A 20,163-nucleotide genomic window follows, 5' to 3' on the forward strand; every position below is an offset into this window, starting at 1 on the left:
ACTCTGAACACATCTCTGTTGGAGAGATTAAAGGCATGCTTCACTCCCAACTTTACACCAACTGGCTAATAAATAATAAGGTAAGTCGTTGTGGACTAAGCCTTGTTTGAAAAGTTTTCCAGACGCCAGTGTGCCCAGCTCAAAGGAGTTTTGCCCCATAATGCTCATCCCCATTTACTGAGCCCTTTATAGGGGAGGCATAGCCAGGAATTTGACCGGGCATCACCTCCTGTACCCTTGTAACAACCATCCCAGGTCAGAATTACTGCCCCCATTACATAGATGAGTGAATCGGGGTTCAGGGTGGTCAGGTCACTTGCCTAAGAGCACATATCTAGGAAGCGATGAGGTCCACACAGCTGTAGATCCAGTTTGTCCCCTTCCTGCTTCTCCCAACATCCCTCAAGCCCAGGGATCTTCTCCTGGAGCCCGGCCGGCCTCTGAACCAACCAGCAGCGGCTTTCTGCCCTAGCCCCAGCCCTAGGCATAAATCACGTCTCGGTTCCTGCCCATGGCTCATTGGTTGGGCTCCCAGCTGTCTTCCGCTTAGTTCCAGGCGTGTGGCTATATTAAGATTGTGAACTGTAACATTAACACTTAAAAAAAAAATCCCAAAGAGAAAGGCAAAAAGAAAGAAATACCCCTAAAGAGTCTAATGTCAGGTCCAGCCAAGGGTCATAAATCAATGTCGGTAAATTTATAAACAGTTCATAAATGTAAGTGCTTTTTACAGGGCTGTTTGTTATTGTGTCGGGGCTGGGATGGGGCGGGGCGGTCCATCCATCTGTCTTCCAGTCGGGAGCCTCTCAGATGGTTCCAGCACCTCCAGCTGCAGAAGGAATAGGAACCGGACCAGTGCGGCCAGGTGATGCAGGTGGGTGAGGGGAGCCCTGAATTTGAAATGAGGTTTTGAGGACATTTACAGCAACAACATCACAATGATGACTTTTCCTCCAGGTTTTTCTTTTGATTTTTCTAAGTATACTGTTCTTAGAAATTCTGGTGTGTTCTTAGCCTAGATGCCCAGCCAAAAGGAAATATTCCAAAGCAGAGAATAAAATTCTTCGCACAGAGTTCCCACCCATGGGACATCGCACCACCACCTCACCTTCACTCAGCCCATCCCAGGACCCAAAACCCAGACAGTGAGTTTAAAGACAGGCTTGGCCAGGACGTAGCCTCTGCCACTGCCGGAGAGGCTCTGGCTAGAAATTTCTGGATTTATAAATAAAAGGGAGGTATGGTGAACACTGCCTTCTCCTGTCCTGTCACCCTGGTTGAAAAGCAGCAGGTGTTGAGTCCCAGGAGCTCACAGAGCAGGTCTTGAAAAGAGCTTCTCAGCTTCTCTAGGAAACCTTGATTTCTCTAGGAAATCAAGACTAGGAAACACACAGTATCCCCTCCACTGCTTATTTTTCTCTCCGCCTTGACTTGACCATATGCCACTTCCTTATCAGCCCCAAACTGAGACTCTACACAAATAAGCTCTTGCCCACAGGTCCTTGGAGTAGAGGACAGGGAATGGGGTTGCCTCACTCTTCTTTCCAAAAGCTCCAGTTTCTGCAGTGCCAGGCTGGCCCAGCCCAAACACTGCGTGGAACACCTACCTCAACCCCTGATGGTGCAGTAGCCTGTCGGCAAGGGTGGAGTGAGTGAGGGTGTTGATCTCTACCCTTGGCCACCTACGTCCAAGCCCCGGTCCTCTGAGCTAAGTCACTCACTGACAATCAGTTCAGAACAGCTGTGAAGACCTGAAGGGTCAACTCAGGCTAAGCCAAGTATGACATCACTGTTATATTCTGCAAACTCAAGATCCTGGAGTCTTTCTGGATCTTGAAGGCAAGTGATCATGAAAATAGGTGCGTACATCCAGTGTCTTCTAGCAACTTCTCCCAGAGCAATTCTGAAACACTACATGTCTCAGTGTAAGCAATGGTATTTGTGACACAAAGCAGCTCTTTTTATAGAGAAACCTTATTAAAATAATGCATTTGCGGAACTTCCCTGGTGGTCCAGTGGTTAAGAATCTGCCTCCCAATGCAGGATACACAGGTTCGATACCCGCTCTGGGAAGAAACCACACGCCTCGGAGCAACTAAGGCTGTGAGCTGCAACTACTGAAGCCCAAGTGCTCTAAAGCCCTTGCCCCACAGCAAGAGAAACCACCTCAGTGAGAAGCCCGTGCACCGCAACTAGAGAGTACCGCCCGCTCACTGCAAACAAAGACCCAGCATAGTCAAAAATGGAATAAGTAAATAATTTTTTTTTAATGTGGCGTGGGCATGTGTGTTCAGTCATGTCCGACTCTTTACGACCCCGTGGACTATAGCTCGCCAGGCTCCTCTGTCCAGGGGATTCTCCAGGCAAGAATACTGGAGTGAGTTGCCATGTCCTCCTCCAGGGAGCTTCCTGATCCAGGGACAGAATCCACATCTCCTGTGTCTTCTTCATTGACAGGCAGATTCTTTACCACTGCACCACCTGGGAAGTCATTGGCCCATAAAAGTTGTTCCATATAACCTTATCCCTTGATTTCCAGAAGGCTGGTTACTGCACACTCTTCAAGAGACCACTGGGTCTGGCAGAACCACCTCATATGGCCAGAACCACCTTGTATGGCCAGAACTGCCTGTGAAAACCCCGTTAACCGGTTGCACCTTTTCCAGGCAAGCGCTAAACAGGGATTTCATTTATTTGAAAAGTAGGTATTAAATATGTCAGATGTAGGAAGTGAAATGTAATGGGCCCAATTCCACACTCGGTTCCATATGCGTAAATCCCATTGATGGAGAACAGAGCGTGGCTGGGGCGGCAGGGACAAGGTCCCTGGTCTGCGGGAGGAAATTGCGCTCTTGATGGATCTTAGCTGACATTCTAATGGACATGGAGTCAAGGCTGTTAAAACTGGAAGGGGCCCTGAAGTTTCTGGTTGGGTTGCTCAGGTTTTTTTTTTTTTTTTTTTTTTTTTTAAGGCTGTAGGAGTTGTCACATTCCTGCTTTATTCCTCGGTTTTATTTTCTAACTCTCGGTAAACATTTGCCATTACTCCTCGGTTTTGTTCCAGTTCAGCTGTGCTTGAGTGGAGTTTTCCAAGAGGGTGGCTGGGTGCTTGGCCAAGGAACGAGCAAACATTTCATAGCCTAAGTTTGGGAAGCAGCCTGAAGGCCTCCTAGCCACTGACACTACAAGCAAAGTCTTGCTACTTAACGTGTGGTCCCTGGACCAGCAGCATCAGCCTCCCCTGGGAACTCGTTAGACATGCAGGGTCTCGGGCTCCACCCCAGACCTTCGAAGTCTAAGTCTGCATTTTAACATGATGCCAAGTGATTCATGGGCACATTACAGAGTACGAAGCCCTGGATTAGAGAAAAGACAGTGGGCATGACCCTTTCTTTGACACGAATTTATCACCAGGCATTATCTTAAGCACCGCAAGAATCCAGTTCAGATGTTTGTGATAACTGCAATGGTGACTCACCAGCCCATTGGTTCCCTTCCATTTCTGTGCCTTAGAATCACTGAGGGAACTTTTTGAAAATGAGGAGGTGCAGACCCAACCCAAGAGATGGTAATTCTACTAACGGTTGGGAAGGGGCTTGGATCTTTGTTATTTACTTCGAGTTCCAGGTGACTTTACCTTGGAGCCAGGGCTGGGAGGTCCTGCAGTAAAATATCACCTTGAATAGTGAGATTTCTTTTGGAAGCGGAGTGATGTAAGTTCCTGATTCTCCCACCATGCATAGCATGCTGGACCCCGTAGATGGATCTGGGAATGGATGCCATGAGTGCTGTCCAAGAGTTTGCGGTTCAGTGGAGGATAAAGTGAGATTCATAGCAAGAGGTACGTGGTTTTGAGACGTGCCCTGGTTCTGTGAGGAATGTTGAGCAGATGAGTCCACCGCAGGAAATGATGGAAGCAGAGAGAGCTGGAATGCTGGATATGAAAGGATATGCATTCCCATGGAATGTTAGAGCTGCGAGGAACCTTAGGAATTGTCTGGTTTTTCCACAGAATGCCATAGAGCAGGTTTTTCAATCTCAGCACCATCGACATTTGGGGCCAGATAATCCCGGACCAAAATAACAATGTGGAGATGGTCCTGTGCGTTACAGGATGTTCATCAGCATCCCTCTACGTGCCAGTAGCATCCACACCCAAAATATCTCCAGACTTTGGCAGGGGGGCCCTGGGGGCACAATTGCCCCTGGCTGAAAACCACCGGCATAGAGCAATTAGGGAGATGGTGGTAGGTCTGGACATGTACTCAGAAGGTGCACAGCAAAGGAAGGAAGTTATGACTTCTAAAAAGTAAGTTGTCAACAATGTGGATGTTAGTCCCAATAACAAGATGTGTGTGTGTGTATGTGTCCAAGGATTGGGTGCAAACAGTGGAAGTGGTGTCTCCTCTCCAAGTGCTTAAAGCATGGGTACTGGTACTCAGTTACCTGGGCTCCAATCCCAGTTCTGCCACCTATTACCTACCCTGACCAACGTCCTTAATCTCCAGGACAGGTGCCGCAGCTTCTCCATCTTTAAAAATGGGACTTGCAGTGCCTACATCAAAGGATTGTTATAAAGACTAAATGCAGTCACTAAAGCACATGGTGATGCAGTTCCCGGGTTTGAGCCATGATTGACAGCATCAGCTCTGAGGATGTAACTGGAAGGCTGGATAATGAAGAGGGAGACTTTCGGGTTCTGTTTTGTAAACTTCTGCCTGTTTGAATCCTGTCTAATGAGATTATGTTTCTTTAATTGTATAAGAGAGCAAACACACACACAAAAGAAAGAAATGCTCTAGTTTAGTCCACCTCGTCTTTTTAAATAAACTTTTTATTTTGGAATTATTTTAGACTTGCTGGGGAAAAAAAAAAAGGTTGCCAAATAGCACAGAGTGTTCCCTCCCGCTTCTCACTCGGCGTCAGATTATCATCTTACATTTCCATGGTGCAATTGTCAAAACTGAGAAACACTGGTGCATCCCTATTAACCAAACTCCAGACTCCACTTGGATTTCACCAGATATTTTACACATGTCCTTTTTCTGTTCCAGGATCCCATCCAAGACAGCACAGTGGGTTTAGTCATCCCGTCTCCTTCGGCTCCTCTGGGCTGTGCTGGCTGCTCTGTCTTGTCTTTATGTTTCATGACCTTCACACTTCTGAAGAGTGGTGGGAGGCCTTTCATAGCAGGCCCCCTAATTTGGGTCTGTCTGATGTTTTCTCATGACTAGACGGGGGCTCTGGGTGTGGGAGAAAACCACAGAGGTGAGGTGGCCTCGTCGAGCCATCACCCCAGGGCCACATGCTGCCACCATGACCTCCACTGGTGAGGCTGACCTCACCTCGGCCACCGTGGTGTCTGCTACATTCTTCCACCATAAAGTGGCCCCCTCCCCCTCCTCACTGACGCTCTGGGCATCCACTCTCCAAGAGGGGACAGATTAAGCTCCTCCCCCAGGAGGAGGGACCGTCTAGGTTGTATTTGGAGTTTTTCTGTAGGAAGATTTGTCTCTTCACCCCATCTATTTACTTACTCAGTCATTTATTTATACAAGTATGGACTCATGGAGATTTATTTTAGACTTGGGTTTGTAATCTAATACAGTGGTATTTATTTTGTTGTTCAAATACCCACTTCACTTTCAACAGTGGAGAAGCCCTGAATTGGGTTGGGGGTTGGGGTGGGGGTGCTGATTTGTAGATCAAGGGGTGCCAACAGGGAGATGGATCACGAGTCACAGATGCAGAGCAGGGTCTTTGGTTTGGATCGGCCCCCGTGAAGGCCAAGGTCGGTGGGAAAGCAGAAAGAATAGACGCTGTGTGGCTGGTGGCAAAGCCCCTGCTAGCGTGACTGGGGCAGTGGAGAGCTTCAAGGGTGAGGGACGTAGGCAAGGGTCCCAACTGTGCAATGTCAGGGCACGTCCCATCTGTAAAATCCTGGGGAAACCAAGGCCACGGAGAGATTGAGAAAGACACTGTGGAAACCTGAGACTTTCTCAGGAATCAAAGAACAAAGTCTGTCAGAGCTGTAAGCTGTATGTTCTCTGGGGGAGGGGGACGCAGGCCGGCCGGACTCCCCAGGGTGGGAGTGGGGAATACAACGTGGTGTGCAGACATGGAATCACAGGCTCTGACGTTCAGGGGAGTGTAGCAACCTTGCTGCCATTAGTCAGGCTTGAACTGGAAGCCCCATTGGACCCCACTGTCTTGACTCCAAGGTTGAGTTCCAGCTCCTGACACATCAAGAGTCCGCAGGGTTGTGGGAGGCCCTCTTTCTTCCCTTCGCTACTTCTCTGTGCCGGGGCCCTTTGCTCTCTCTCCCAGGGTCCCACTTCTTCCATTTTTGGCCTCCCTTGTGGGGTCTCAGACCCTCTCTGGTCATTCTGGCCCCACTGGTCCGAGGACAGGGCAAGGAGGGGGCCAGAACTTGGATCCTGTGAGTTGACCCCTCAGCGGAGCTTGGCCTTCCAGAGCCTAACTGGCCTCTCCCAGTGCAGCCCCGGGGGACCTCAGGTTCTGGGGCTCCTCTCTGCCTGGAGCCCCATCTCCCAGGGCCCCTGCCCCAGCCTCCTCCATGCATTTCTCCAGGAGGGAGAGAGGGTCAACTATCCTCTCCCAAATTCTTGTTAGGCATCCTGTAGGAAGAGTAAGAGACGATGGTTTTCACAAACGCAGACACAGAAAGAGCAGCCCTACACCATCTTCTTGGCTGGTGGGCCTGGACTAGAGGGGGCCCATCTGCTGGGTCAGAGGAAGCCACCCATGTACAAAAGTCCCCATTCTTAACTGGAGCCGTTCAGCGTACCCTTTGGGGGTAGGGGGAGAAGCCCTGGGATTTTAATATTCATCAGAAGGAGAAATGGGCTCCAGATGGAGCCTGGAGGTTCCACACCCAGGTCTGAGCAGGTGAGGGTCCAGGCTAGGGATGGAGGGAGTCTTGGCCAAGGCCCTCCGGAGGTATCTTTTCAGCTTACTGGAAGCCATGAGCTTCTTCGAGACTTCTTCCCGTGGGGTCTGGCTGGTCAAGGCAAGTATAAGTCACCCTAGAGAGAGAGGTGAGTCAAAGAGGACGGCTTCCAGGAGGAGAGAGGCAGACTGACCACAGGCAGGCCCCCTGGGCAGCTTCCCACTCCCACGCACCATGGGAGAGCCTTCCTGGAAGACGGAATGCTCTGGCCAGGAAATTTTTTTTATTTTATTTTAATAAAAAAAAAACCATACATGGGTCCCAGGACCATCAAAGAGCAAGAGAAGAAGGGATGAGAACGCCCTCGACGAGGCTGGGATGCGATTACACTGTCCACTGAAGGTCTCCCAGAAACCCCACCAAGGAAGTGCCATGGAAACGGGAAGACACGCCTGAGCGCAGGAGGGGGCTTAGCTGGTCTTGGACAAGTATGGTGGTCCCCTCTCTGGACCAGAGTCTCCAGAAGGGACCCCAGCCTGGCCAGCCCCGGCTGGCGAGACTCCTGCTGCCCAGCAGACTTATTTCGAGAAAGAGCAGGTTTCTGTGAAGGCGGGGAGGCTGCTGGCCGTCGTCTCTGGCAGAAGCACAGGAAACACTCGTGGCTGATTCTGTTTCCAACAGGAGACGGTGCTGGGGCTGCCCAGGACACGGGAGACGCAGCCTCTGCCCTCGAGAAGCTCACGGTCTTCCTGAAGAGACAAGTCTGGTCTAGGAAGGAGCACAGCCTGGGAGTCCAAGTGTGGGCTGGAGCCTCAGCAGGACCCTGTATGGGGTGAGCACCTACATAGGCCATGTCATGACTATCTCCCTCGTATAACAGATTAAGGAACAGACCAAAGGACTTCTTGGTGGTCCAGTGGTTAAGACTTCCCCTTCCAATGTAGGGGGTACAGGTTCAACCCCTGGTCTGGGAGCTAAGATTCCGCATGCTTGATGGCCAAAAAACCAAAACGTAAAATGGAAGCAATATTATGACAAATTCAATAAAGATTTTAAAAACGGTCCACACCAAAAAAAAAAAATCTTAAAGATGCAAGGGACGTGTCAAGAGAAGAAATGGAGGCCTTGGGGATTAGTGGGACATCGGGGATGACAAGAAGACAAAGACAATCCCATGAATAACTCTTTAGATGAACCGCAGAGGCCCAACTTGCCATGGACATGAATCTGGTTGTGATGTGACCAAATCCTTCTGCAAAGCAGGCCATCATCATCCCTTTGGGAACACCCCCTGGGAGTCCTTCCGGACCAGGGCAGGTGTCCTGGCATTCCCGATCACCTCTGCTTTTCAGGCCGTCATTGCCCTAGGACACTGCAGTCAGTGTCTGGGTGGGAGACTCAATTACCTGGGAAGCCTGCAGTCTCACTGCTGCCATTCCTCCAGAAATTGCCCCGAGGCCGGATCTGCGATGGAGCCCATAGCTTCAGCCCACATTTCCTTCCTTCTCTCCTGTCCCAGAGAGGAGAACCAGATCCTGTTGAGGACCTGCAACTTCTTCCCAGATTCTCATCCAACTTCTTCTGATGCTAGGAAGCCTGGCTCGGAAGACTCTAGGTGATTTCCACAGCTCCCAGACTCAGCCCAGAGAAAAGAATGACCCTCAGGTTTCTTCCAGCGACTTTGAAATAAGAACTTGCTGGAAACCCCAGAGGGAGTGGTAGGCTTAGGCAGAAATGTCCCACAAATACCCCTGTTGTTACACTCATCTTGGACTCCACAAAGACCGTAGAGAGGCACGCCTGGTACAGTCTATAACTGTGCGATCCAAGGAACCCGTTTCCCATATGCCTGCCCAGCTCCATCTTTTCCTCTTTCAGTCTTAGTTTTTTGCCTCTGGCCTTGGTGGATGTTTGGGTAGAACTCTCCAACCATAGTAACCATATCAATGATTATGGCTACCACATTAAACACGGGCCTGTTTGAACCAGCTCCTGGGCTAAGTGCTTTGCAGGTATTATTTCTAATCCTTATAAGAAGCATGCAAAGTAGGTGTCAGAAGCATTTTACAGATGTGGAAATTGAGGCCAAGGGAAGCTAAATAACTTGTTCAAGTTCACACAGTTCTTAGGTGGTTGACCCAGAATTCTTAATTTTTTTCACTAGATCATTCTGTCAACCTCAGCCAAATCCTACAGTACAGACATTCCAGCTTAGACCCTCCCAACCTTTTTCACATGATGGCACGTATCGGAAGTGCAACATTGGCATGGCGCAGGGAGGCAGATAGATGAGGCTGTTTGTTGAGGTGGGCTCTGGGGGCCCTGGCAGCCCCACACCGGTCTCAGCAGCGAGGTCGAGAGGACCAAGATCTTGTACTCTGTGACCCATTCCCAGGACCCTGTGTTGGAAATTCTGTGCTAAATTACCAATTCATCAGTAGTTTCTGAATTTAGCTAGTCACTAGAATCATCTGGGGAGTTTTAAAAACTGCCTGTGCCCAGGCCACCCATACTCTCTGGGAGTGGGGCTTGGCTTAGGTACTTTTGAGAAGGCCCTGGCTTCCTACTCTTCTTGCTGATGACTCAGCCACATACCCCATGCCCACTCCCTGGCCATCCCCCGCCCTTGTCCAGTCTTGTGTCCCAATCCCCATCATGAATACATGCACACACACTGCATGCCCTACAAGAGCAAAGATCACGTCTGTTTTGTTTACCACTGGACCCCCTGACTAGCACAATGTCTGGAATGTAGAGGGTGCACAATGGATTTTTTAAATGAATAAATGTTGAAGATACCGGAAAGATTTCAGACAAAACTCTTTTATGTGTCTAATCGAATGGCAGCTTTTTACAGAGCGCAGTAATTCATGTCATGGAGGGCTTAGATTCGTTCAATTAACTTTTTTTTCTTTACTTTTGGAATTTGAAACATTGGTTTGTACTTAAACACAGAAGTCTCCTCTCTGACCACAATTCTTATCATGTCAATATCTAAATGTGCTACCCATATTAATTGATTTGCAGATATTGAATCATCCTTGCATCCTTGAGACAAATCCTGGGTTGTGGAATGCTTCCTAGAAAAGGTAGGATTTAAACTGAGACCACTGCTTCTAGCAACAAGGTAGACCAGGTGTTCAGGCTAGCCCTCCTGCTCAGAACACAGGCAGGGGAAATTTTTTTCTTTTTTGTTTTTTGGGTTTTTTTTTTTACTATTTTCAAAATTTCCATGAGTTAGCAAGAAAGTATGGAATACTCTGGCTTAAAAAAAATAAATAAATGAAGGCAGAACTCAGAAGGTGAGATGGGGACTGGAGCCAGCATTTGCCTTGAAGGAATTTTCTGGACCTAGTGAACTTGAAAGTTGACGTTTGGAGCCTTATGAGGTTTGGTGGGCAGGAGACCAAACCTAGGTCTGTCCAAGGTAGACAGTCTAGTAGGAGACTTCTCATAGAATTAGAACAGCCAAGGGCCATACATTCAGTGTAAAGAAGGACTGGAAAAAAATCCAACATCCTCCCCAGATTTGGGGAGCAGGAAATACCTGCAAGGAAAATTGCTTATCTTGAAGTTTGGTATTGGAGCAAAGGAGGAAATATCTCTCCTGAGAACTACAAGCCAGACATCTTGTGTAACCTGAATTAACTCCACATTACTGCTGTTGTTTAATCGTTAAGTCATGTCCAACTCTTTGCGACCCACCAGGCTCCTCTGTTCATGGGATTCTCCAGGCAAGAATACTGGAGTGGATTGTCATTTTCTTTTCCAGGGGATCTTCCCAAACCAGGGATCAAACCCATGTCTTCTGAATTAGCAGGCAGATTCTTTACCTCTGAGCCAGCAGAGTAAGTCACTCCACATGGATCATCTAAGGTAAAAAAAAAAAAAAAAGGCAGAATATTTAAAGTGATCCCATACTAGACAACTAAGGAGAAAGCAAACAGAAATTTTATCTAAAGGTGTTCACCTTTTCCCGAGGCTGCCAAGGATTTTCCGCAGTTTCTACAGAAGATGAGAAGCTTGCAACTAAAATTCAGCCCCAATATGAGGAAACAAGTTACCAAGATGGAGAGCCAGCAGCGACAGGCAGCGGAATCAGCCTGCAAACACTTCTGGTTTGAGAATTATCAAACGGAATAGAACTGATTTTCAATAAATGGCAGAGAACCTTTAAAATATAAGTTCAGAGTCCTTAGATTTGTAAAAAAAATAAAAGAGAACTTCTAGAAAATAAAAGTCTAGAAATGAAATAAAACAGAAACCAAAAACTCAGTGGAGACAATGAAACAGCAGACCTGCACACAAAGAGAGACTTCGTGACATGAGTACATCTGGAGCTAACAGCTGTCCCTGGGACCTGAAAATGTGTCTGACACGTATGGTTCTGTGTGTAGCGTTGTGGAACAGGAGACAGAAACTCAGCCATGCGGAATTGCTTAGGTGTGTCTGGTTCTTTCCCCTCCATCTTTACCTTCTCCATTCCAAGGTGATTTTGTTTCTGTTGGTAGCAGTTATGTTTTCCAGTTCATCTGAACTCTAATTCCAAGTCTATGACTATCACAAGTTACTTAATACCTTTAAGCATCAGTTTTCTCAACTGTACAAGGGACTCTGTATTATGTATTAGAGTTAAACCAGACTACATATATTTTGGAGGAGGAAATAGCAACCCACTCCAGCATGCTTCCATGGGAAATCCCATGGACAGAGGAGCCTTGTGGGCTACAGTCCGTGGAGTCACAAAGAGTTGGACACAATTGAGTGATTAAACAACGACAACAAACACTTATGTTTCAATCATTTATCAGGCTTATTTCCCATATTATGATTAAGTTAAGCAGCCAAAAGACTCTATTCTCCTATGATTATAGTGTGTGTTAGTCGCTCAGTCATGTCTGAGTCTTTGTGACCCCATGGACTATAACTCGCCAGGCTCCTATGTTCATGGAATTCTCCAGGCAAGAATACTGGAATGGATTGCCATTCCCTTCTCCAAAGGATCTTCCCAACCCAAGGAGTAGAACCCGTGTCTCCTGCATTACAGGCAGATTCTTTACTATCTGAGCCCAGACACAGTTAATTTTGGGTTCCAGTTCGGAATGAAGACTTAGAAAATTGTCATTCAATTTCAAAATGTGCTAAGCAAGATGTCTTAAGAAAGAATAAAAAATGCCTAAGGGGAAAAATTAGGTAAATTAGAGTTTAGCTTTCTTTAGGTTCATATTTGACAGTGATTCTCAGCTGGGACAGCCTAACCATTTCTGGATTTCAAAAGACATTCTTCCTGTTTTGCCACATTCTGCATTTTTTTTTTTACTCCGCCATGCTAAATTTGGCTCAGGGATTGAGAGGAGAGCTGATGGCACAAAGAGGTAATGTTTGCATGTGTACATATTAGAGGATCAACAGTGTGGGCAGACAGAGGGCTGAACCTGGAACCTGTCTGAATCTGAGGGAGGGGACTCCAGTGCCATGGCCATAAACTGCTGACAATTCAAAAAGTGTGTCAGAGACCAACTAATGTTGGGAAATTCCAGTCTACACATTTCAAGCGCAGGCACAGTGGGTGGTCCAAAGGGATCCAGCAAGAACATGACAGTAGGAAAAGAAGGAAAGGAAAAATTAGATTCAATCAAAGGGGAAAAAAATTCCAAATGGTGAGTTCGTTCTATTTGGCTGCAGCGTAACCCCTCCAGGGAACATGGTGGAACTTGAGTCATTGAAACCTTGGCTGGGAAAAGTCATGGAGGATGTACTATAGACAGAGCTGCAGTTTGGATTAGTCTGGTGGTGGGAGCAAGAGACCCAGGAGGTGATTTGCATCGGCATTGCTCTGATTCAGCAGACATGCCCCCTGCTGACAGAGTCTGCTGAGGGGCTGACTCCGGCCAGGGTGATGGGCTGAGCCTGGCCGGGTGTGAATGGCTGTGTGTGTGTAAAGGGAGATGTTTTCCAAGTCATCATGGCCTCGTTTCCTCAGACTGACTAGGATGTTTGGATAGTTAGCACGTTCCCTCTCATAATAAATTTCACATTTCTTGCAGAGAGTTTATTTTACAGGAAAAAAAAAAAAAAGAAGCAGGGGAAAGGATATTCCATCTGAGTTTGCAGGAAATAATCTTGTTAATTAGAAAGCCTCCACACATTTCAGATTTTCCAATAGTGCTTAAGTTCACTGCTGTCATATGTATGTGTGTTTTTTAGAAAAGCACGCCACTATTAATTATTTATTTTTCCTAGAAAGTACTGGTGGAGGTGTGATTTCTGCGAAATTAGGCTATTTTGGGTCATCCACGTGATCAATACAGAATGGCATGTTCTGTGGGGTTGGATTTATAAAGTGCTTTGAAGCCAGGAAGCATCACTATAAAAGTGGTAAAAACCAAGATCTTATATGCAGGATCACCCATACCTAGCACAAACCTGGGTCAAAAGACGGTGGTCAGGGACTTCCCTGGTGATCCAATACTTCCATCGTGAAGGGTACAGGTTTGATCCCTGGTCAGGGAACGAAGATCCCACAAGCCATGGAGAAAGGGCAAAAAATGGTTTTAAATAAATAAAATAAAGAATAAAATAGTGTTTATTTTTAAAAATTTTTATTGGAGTATAGTTGCTTTACACTACTATGTTAGTTTCTCCTTATAGCAGAGTGAATCAGCTGTACATACACATATGTCCCCTCTTGTTTGCATTTTCTTACCATTTAGGTCACCAAAGAGCATTAAGTAGAGTGCCCTGTGCTATACAGTAGGTTCTCATTAGTTATCTGTTTTATGTGTGTGTGCATGAGTGCTAAGTTGTGTTCAACTCTTTCTGACCGTGTGGACCACAACCTGTCAGGCTCCTATCCATGGAATTCTACAGGCTCGAATACTGGAGTGGGTTGCCATGCCCTCCTCCAGGTATCTATTTTATACATAGCATCAAAAAACAAGGACAGTGGTCAACAATTACATATTGATGGGTTGATTTGGTAAGTTATCCAAAGTAATACCTCCTCCAGGGTCTCTGCAAGGAGCAATGATGATTAGCTTTTTCAAAACCAGTTTGCTTTTCATTTCAGAAACACACAGGAATCCAAGATATGGGCAGAGGGCGTGGGGTAGAATCTAGATTATACATGAAGAAACCTGAATTTGAATGCTTGCCTTCTCTAACTCATCAAAGGACTTAAGCAATAGCCCATCAGCCCACCCAGCCTTAGTTTCTGAACCTGTGAGATTGGGGAGCTAGTAATAGCTCCAGTGCTTCTTGCAGCTCCCCTAGCCTTGCAAACCCTTCCCCTGCCTGGTGCCAGCCAGAGCCATCCTACCCAGTGGTCATCCTGTCTGCAGTTGCCCAGGAGTCAGCGATGGGTGCCTCTGCTGCTATTTCAAGAAAAGACACAATATTTACAAGGATATCCTCATAAAGTAGTAAGTGGGTTACCCAAGGGGGTTGCCAACACAGCAGAGCAAAGATAAATCAAAAATAAAATTAAAAAAAGAATTGGGACCCTTAGTTCTGGCTCTAATTCTGTTTTTGAACTGACTTGCTTTAGAATCTTGGACAAGCCATTCAACGTGGGTCTAGACCACGTGTTACACAAATATAAAAAGGCATGATCACAGTTATCACTTGCAGTGATTCATTAAGTGAATGTTTGTCTACTGGTTTGTTCATACTGGTTTGTTTAGCTATCCTTGGGTATCTTCCTCTCCAAAGGATCTATAGTAGCTTAAAAATGAGGTAACCCTCTAAAGAAAACCCTCCAAATCAGACCCCCTTATCTGGCTCTCTCTCAATATTTTAAAATATTTTTTAACATAGCTTTTTTTTTTTTTTTTAACCCCCAGCCACACCATAGGGCATGTGGGATCTCAGCTCCCTGACCTGAAGGAAACTAGCTTCCTACCCCCTACCTACAAAGCATGGAGTCTTAACCACTGGACTACCAGAGAGGTCCCTCTCTCAATATTTTAATGCTGGGCATTAGGAAGGCAGTGAGCCACTGGCTGCCCTGCTCCAGTCCTGGTCTGCTAACTGGCCCATTAGCCATGTAACTTGGCGAAATCATTTCACTCTCTGGAAGTTGGAGTCTGCAGTGATTCTAAAACATATCCTCACATTCTTTACTCCCTTCCTATTAAGAGATGATGCCTCATTCCCCTCCCTATGAATCCAGCCAGCTCTGTAATTCACTCCTAACTCACTGAGTTACAGTGTGCGGTGAAAGTGACACTAGGTGACTCCAAGGTTAGGACTGGTGTGCGTGTGGACCCATCAAGTACAACACAAGGGACCGGCATCCAGAGATGTTTTTCTAGCTTCTCCCTTGATGTGAAGTGACGTGAAGTCACTCAGTCATGTCCAAATCTTTGCAACCCTGTGGACTGTAGCCCACCAGGCTCCTCCGTCCATGGGATTTTCCAGGCAAGAGTACTGGAGTGGGTTGCCATTTCCTTCTCCAGGGCATCTTCCTGACCCCGGGATTGAACCCAGGTCTCTTTGGTTGTAGGCAGACGCTTTTACCGTCTCAGCCACCAGGGAAGTCTCCTTGATAACATGAAATTTGTAATGTTGGATCTATCCTACATGTAAGGATAGTGTATAGAGATGTGCCCCCAAATATTGGCAGAGTGTGAATCAGGAGAAGATGGAAGAGAGATAGCCCTTTTGAGGGAGGCTGTGCATTCTCATCCGCTCAGTCGTGTCCAGCTCTTTACGACCCCATAGACTGTAGCCTGCCAGGCTCCTCTGTCCATGGAATTTTCCAGGCAAGAACACTGGAGCGGGGTGCCATTTCCTCCTCCCGGAGATCTTCCCGACTCAGGGATCAAACCCGAGTCTCCTGCGTCTCCCGCATTGGCAGGCGGGTTCTTTACCACTAGTGCCCCCTGGGAGGGCAGGGCCAGGCCAGGAAGAAAGTGGGGACAGGATGCCTCCTGAGCTTGTGGGGAGAGGCAGACCTAGTGGCTGAGGGCACCGCCGAGGGGAGTGGGGCTGACAAGCCACGAGCCCCACATCTCAAGATGCCTGTCGCCTGGCTGTCTGCACCCCTTCCTTCTGGCTCGCCCCAGTCCTGCACGATCGTTTGGAAGCCGCGGGTTTTTCCCAGAGCTGGCGTTTGGTGGTTGGCAAGGAGCACCCGCCTTCTCTCAACAGCCCTCCGTCTTCTTGTCTTCCCCTTTCCAACCGGGTGAATACATTTCTCTTCTACTGCGTGTGCCAACATACCTCGAATTTGCTGGCAGCAGGCACTTCTCATGTGTTGGTTTTGGAACCTTTTTAGCAGTTTGTCCTATTTCTCTTCCATCTGGGCTAGAGACATGCCAACCAGGATTTCTCTGGATTTTTTTCCTTAACCCAGGGCTGCAACCCAAGGCAGTGAGCATCCAGGACTCCCTGGGTCTCAGGGTCCATCCCTGCCTGGTACCTACCTCCTCTCCACAGCTCTCACCAGGCACCGTGGCCATCAGTCCCCCAGGCATAGTCCCAAGTTGTAGTGACCCCTTGAACTTCGTGCCTGGAGGCCAGGTTCTTGCAAAGGGACATTTGAGCTTCCACTGGAAATTGGTAATATATATTCTTGGCAGCAGTGAGGACAGGCTGTGAAAATTCTTTTAGCGTTGGGACTTCTTTTAAGGAGTAGAGTTTGGTTTTAGCGTACTCCCAGGCATGAAATGGGAAAACCAGGCTAAAGATGGAGATGTATGAGGGTGGCAGGTGGAACCCCAAGCCCCATGTCTGGAGAACATCAGTGCCCGCCGCCTGACAGGGGCTCAATGATCGTCTGCCGGATGAGATTTAGCAGGAAGCCACACACGGTGATATTTCAACTTCACTTTATTAGATTGATTGTCCCACTGGGTCAACCTTGTAACCTAATCATGAACCTTTCAGGTCTGTATCTCCCCTCCTAGCTCCCTTCTGCAACAACTGGAAAGCCTGGCCTCAACCACCACCACCCCCGATACTGGGCTCCTGCCCAACTTCTTCCCAGGTCCCCTCGCCTCTCCAGTCCACTCTGCAGACCACAACTACTGCTTATCTTCCTAAAAACAGACCTGCTAAATGTGGGATCCTGGATGGGACCCTGGAACACAAAAAGAGCACTGGGGACTTCCCTGGTGGTGCAGTGGGTAAGAATCTGCCTGCCAACGCAGGGGACACGAGTTCGATCCCAGGTCTGGAAAGATTCCCACGTGCCTCGGAGCAGATAGCTTGGTGTACCACAACTACTGAGTCTGAGCTCTAGAGCCTGCAAACTGCAGCTACTGAAGCCCGTGTGCCTAGAACCCGTGCTCTGCAACAAGAGAAGCCACTTGCAATGAGAAGCCCACGCGTCGCAAGAAAGAGTAGCTTCTGCTTGCTGCAACTTGAGAAAGCTTGTGCAGCAATGAAGACCCAGCACAAAAAATTAAAAAAACATTTTTTTAAGATGGCCATCGGTAAAGAAACTGGGAAAATCTGAATAGAGTCTGAAGCATAATTAATAATAATATATCTATGTGACCCTCATAGTGTTGACAAACCCATGTAAGTCCCTAATAATAGGGGGATCTGGGTAAACTGAAATCTCTGTACTATTTTTGGAAGTTTTCTCTGAATCTAAAATTATTCTTATAACAAAAAGTTATGTCAAAATGAAGCAAATTCAACCATATCACTCTCTTACTTAAAACTAGGGTAGCCAATGGACTTATCTATGAAACAGAAAAAGACTCACAGACAAAGAGATCAGACATGCAGTTCCCAAAGGGGAGGTGGGATGGAAAGGGATGGGCTGGGAGCTCCAATCTTAGAATTCTACTGCATAGAAATACTCACATATGCATCAAGATGTATGCACAAGGATATTCTGTTATAGAGAAATATTGGGAATAATCTGCATGTCCATCAATAAGGAAAATAGCAATGTAAATTGAAATAAATTCATGGAATGGAAATACAGGGAAGCCATTAAAACAGTGAGGTATATTGCCAAGTATATATAACAGGAAGAGATCTTCAACATATAATCTACATCAGGGGTCAGTAAACTGAGTCTCATAAACCAAATACAGCTCCTGTCTGCGACTGTACTGCCTGCAAACTAAGAATGGTTTTTACATTTTTAAATGGTTGACATACAATCAAAAGAAGGGCAATATTTTGTGATACATGAAAATTATATGAAATTCAAACTTCAGTGTCCATAAAGTTTTATGGGAACACAGTCACACCTGTTCACTTACATATTGTCTACAGCTGACTTCTTGAAATGCAGTGGCAAAGTTGAGCACAGGTGTCAGAGATCATCTGGTTCACAAAGCAGAAGATATTTATTATCTGGCCTTTTACAGAAAAAAAAATTTGCTGACCATAACCTAATTCATAAAAGGAAAGTCATATATATATGCATAATTCCTTTCATAAAATAGACTCATAAAATGTATATATAATACATATATTTCAGCATGTAATTTAATAGAGAAAGGTATGGAAGGATATATCCCAAATGGTTAATAATGGTTTCCTATGAGACAGGAGCAGGATTAGAGAAGGAAAGTGGATAAAGGGAGATTATGTATTTTATTGCTTTATATTTATATATGCATTTATATTATTTTCATTTTTATACTGAATATATGTATGAATAAATTGATCTCCAGGTAATTCTTATTATTTGCAGTAGTTATGTTCTACAAAATCAATGCAAACACTGAAACACAGAACACTGAGCCATTGCTTCTAGGGGAAATATGGGGTCAGGTTTCTGGTCATAATATTTTCATCCACCAATCAATCCATAACCTTGTTTTATGTGTGTTTCTGTATAAAGACACCTTACTTAACATATTTTGTTGATTCATTAACACTGAACTCACGGCCAACAGCTCTGTAACTCAGACCTGAATGAAACTCACCAAACACATGTTTTTTTTCTTCTTTCAGAAAGGCACATCACAGCCTTCTTTGACTTAGGAACACTAGACAGATTTTTCAGCACTACGCTTGGGAGCTATTTGAAACAACAAAATCACCAACGCCACCCCCCCCCCCCCAAAAAAAAAACGCAAGAATGTTAAATGGACGAGGATCCTTGTTAACAGCATGAAACAACATCACCTAATTTGACCTCAGCTGGGGACGTGCCCATGGGTGACTCAAATCTTTTTGCCCCTCTGCCCATGTCCTCAAACGGCTCCGAAAGTACTATGTCTATTAACTTGTGGGTTACAAATAAATTTTAATGAGTAGGCAAATTCACATAATGGAACTGGTGAATAAATAAAATCAGATATGTGTATATATATATATATATATATATACACACACACACACATATGTATTTCATACTGTTTGTTGGGTTCTCGCGGCGAGAATACTGGAGTGGTTTGCCATTTCCTCCTCCAGTGAACCACATTTTGTCAGAACTCTCCATGAACGGCATGGCTCATAGCTTCATTGAGTTACACAAGCCCCTTTGCAACAAAAAGACTACGATCCATGAAGGGGCTCACACTGGACTCATTGGAAAAGACTGACCCTGCGGAAGACTGAAGGCAAAGGACGAAGAGGACAGCAGAGGATGAGACGGTTAGATTCCATCACTGACTCAATGGACATGAATTTGAGCGAATTCTGGGAGATAAAGGAAGACAGAGGAGCCTGGCGTGCTGCAGTCAATGGGGTCGCAGAGTCGACACAACTTAGTGACTGAAAAACAACAACATGTGTATTGTTTTCGAAGTTAAACAAAAAACGTGTTTGCTGTTTGCCTTTGACCACGGAGTTGCACCCAAAGTCTATCTCTTGGGCAGCAAGCAGAGGGTCCCTGGCCATGCCTTTGATGGGTAGAGATGCTCATTTTCACGTAAGAGAGCCCAGCTTTCACCAGGACCCCCACAGAGCAGAGACAGCACAAGGCAGCAGACATGCTAGGCTTCCTCATGGCTGTTTGCCACATTGCAGGGGTGACTTCTTGGAGATCCGTGACCAGCTGTGTCCTGGGCACACATGGTCAGGCCAGCCAGAGGTACTAACTTACACGTATTCATCTATGGTCTAGTGGGGAGTTGATCTCTGGCTCGTCTTCCTACGGCTCTTCCAGAGTCCCGAGAGTAGAACTGTGGCCTGGTGTTGCCCCCACTCCCACACAGGTTATGGAAGAGCTGAAGGGGGCGGGGAGATCAGAACCGGTCAGCAGGGGCAAGTCCGGCGGAGCTAAGGCACTAAGACAGGAAGAAGAGGCACACCCAGGCCCAGGTGACATGACCTGAAGA

The sequence above is a fragment of the Odocoileus virginianus genome, chromosome 27 (genome assembly GCF_023699985.2).
Source record: "Odocoileus virginianus isolate 20LAN1187 ecotype Illinois chromosome 27, Ovbor_1.2, whole genome shotgun sequence".
NCBI classification, from domain to species: Eukaryota; Metazoa; Chordata; class Mammalia; order Artiodactyla; family Cervidae; genus Odocoileus; species Odocoileus virginianus.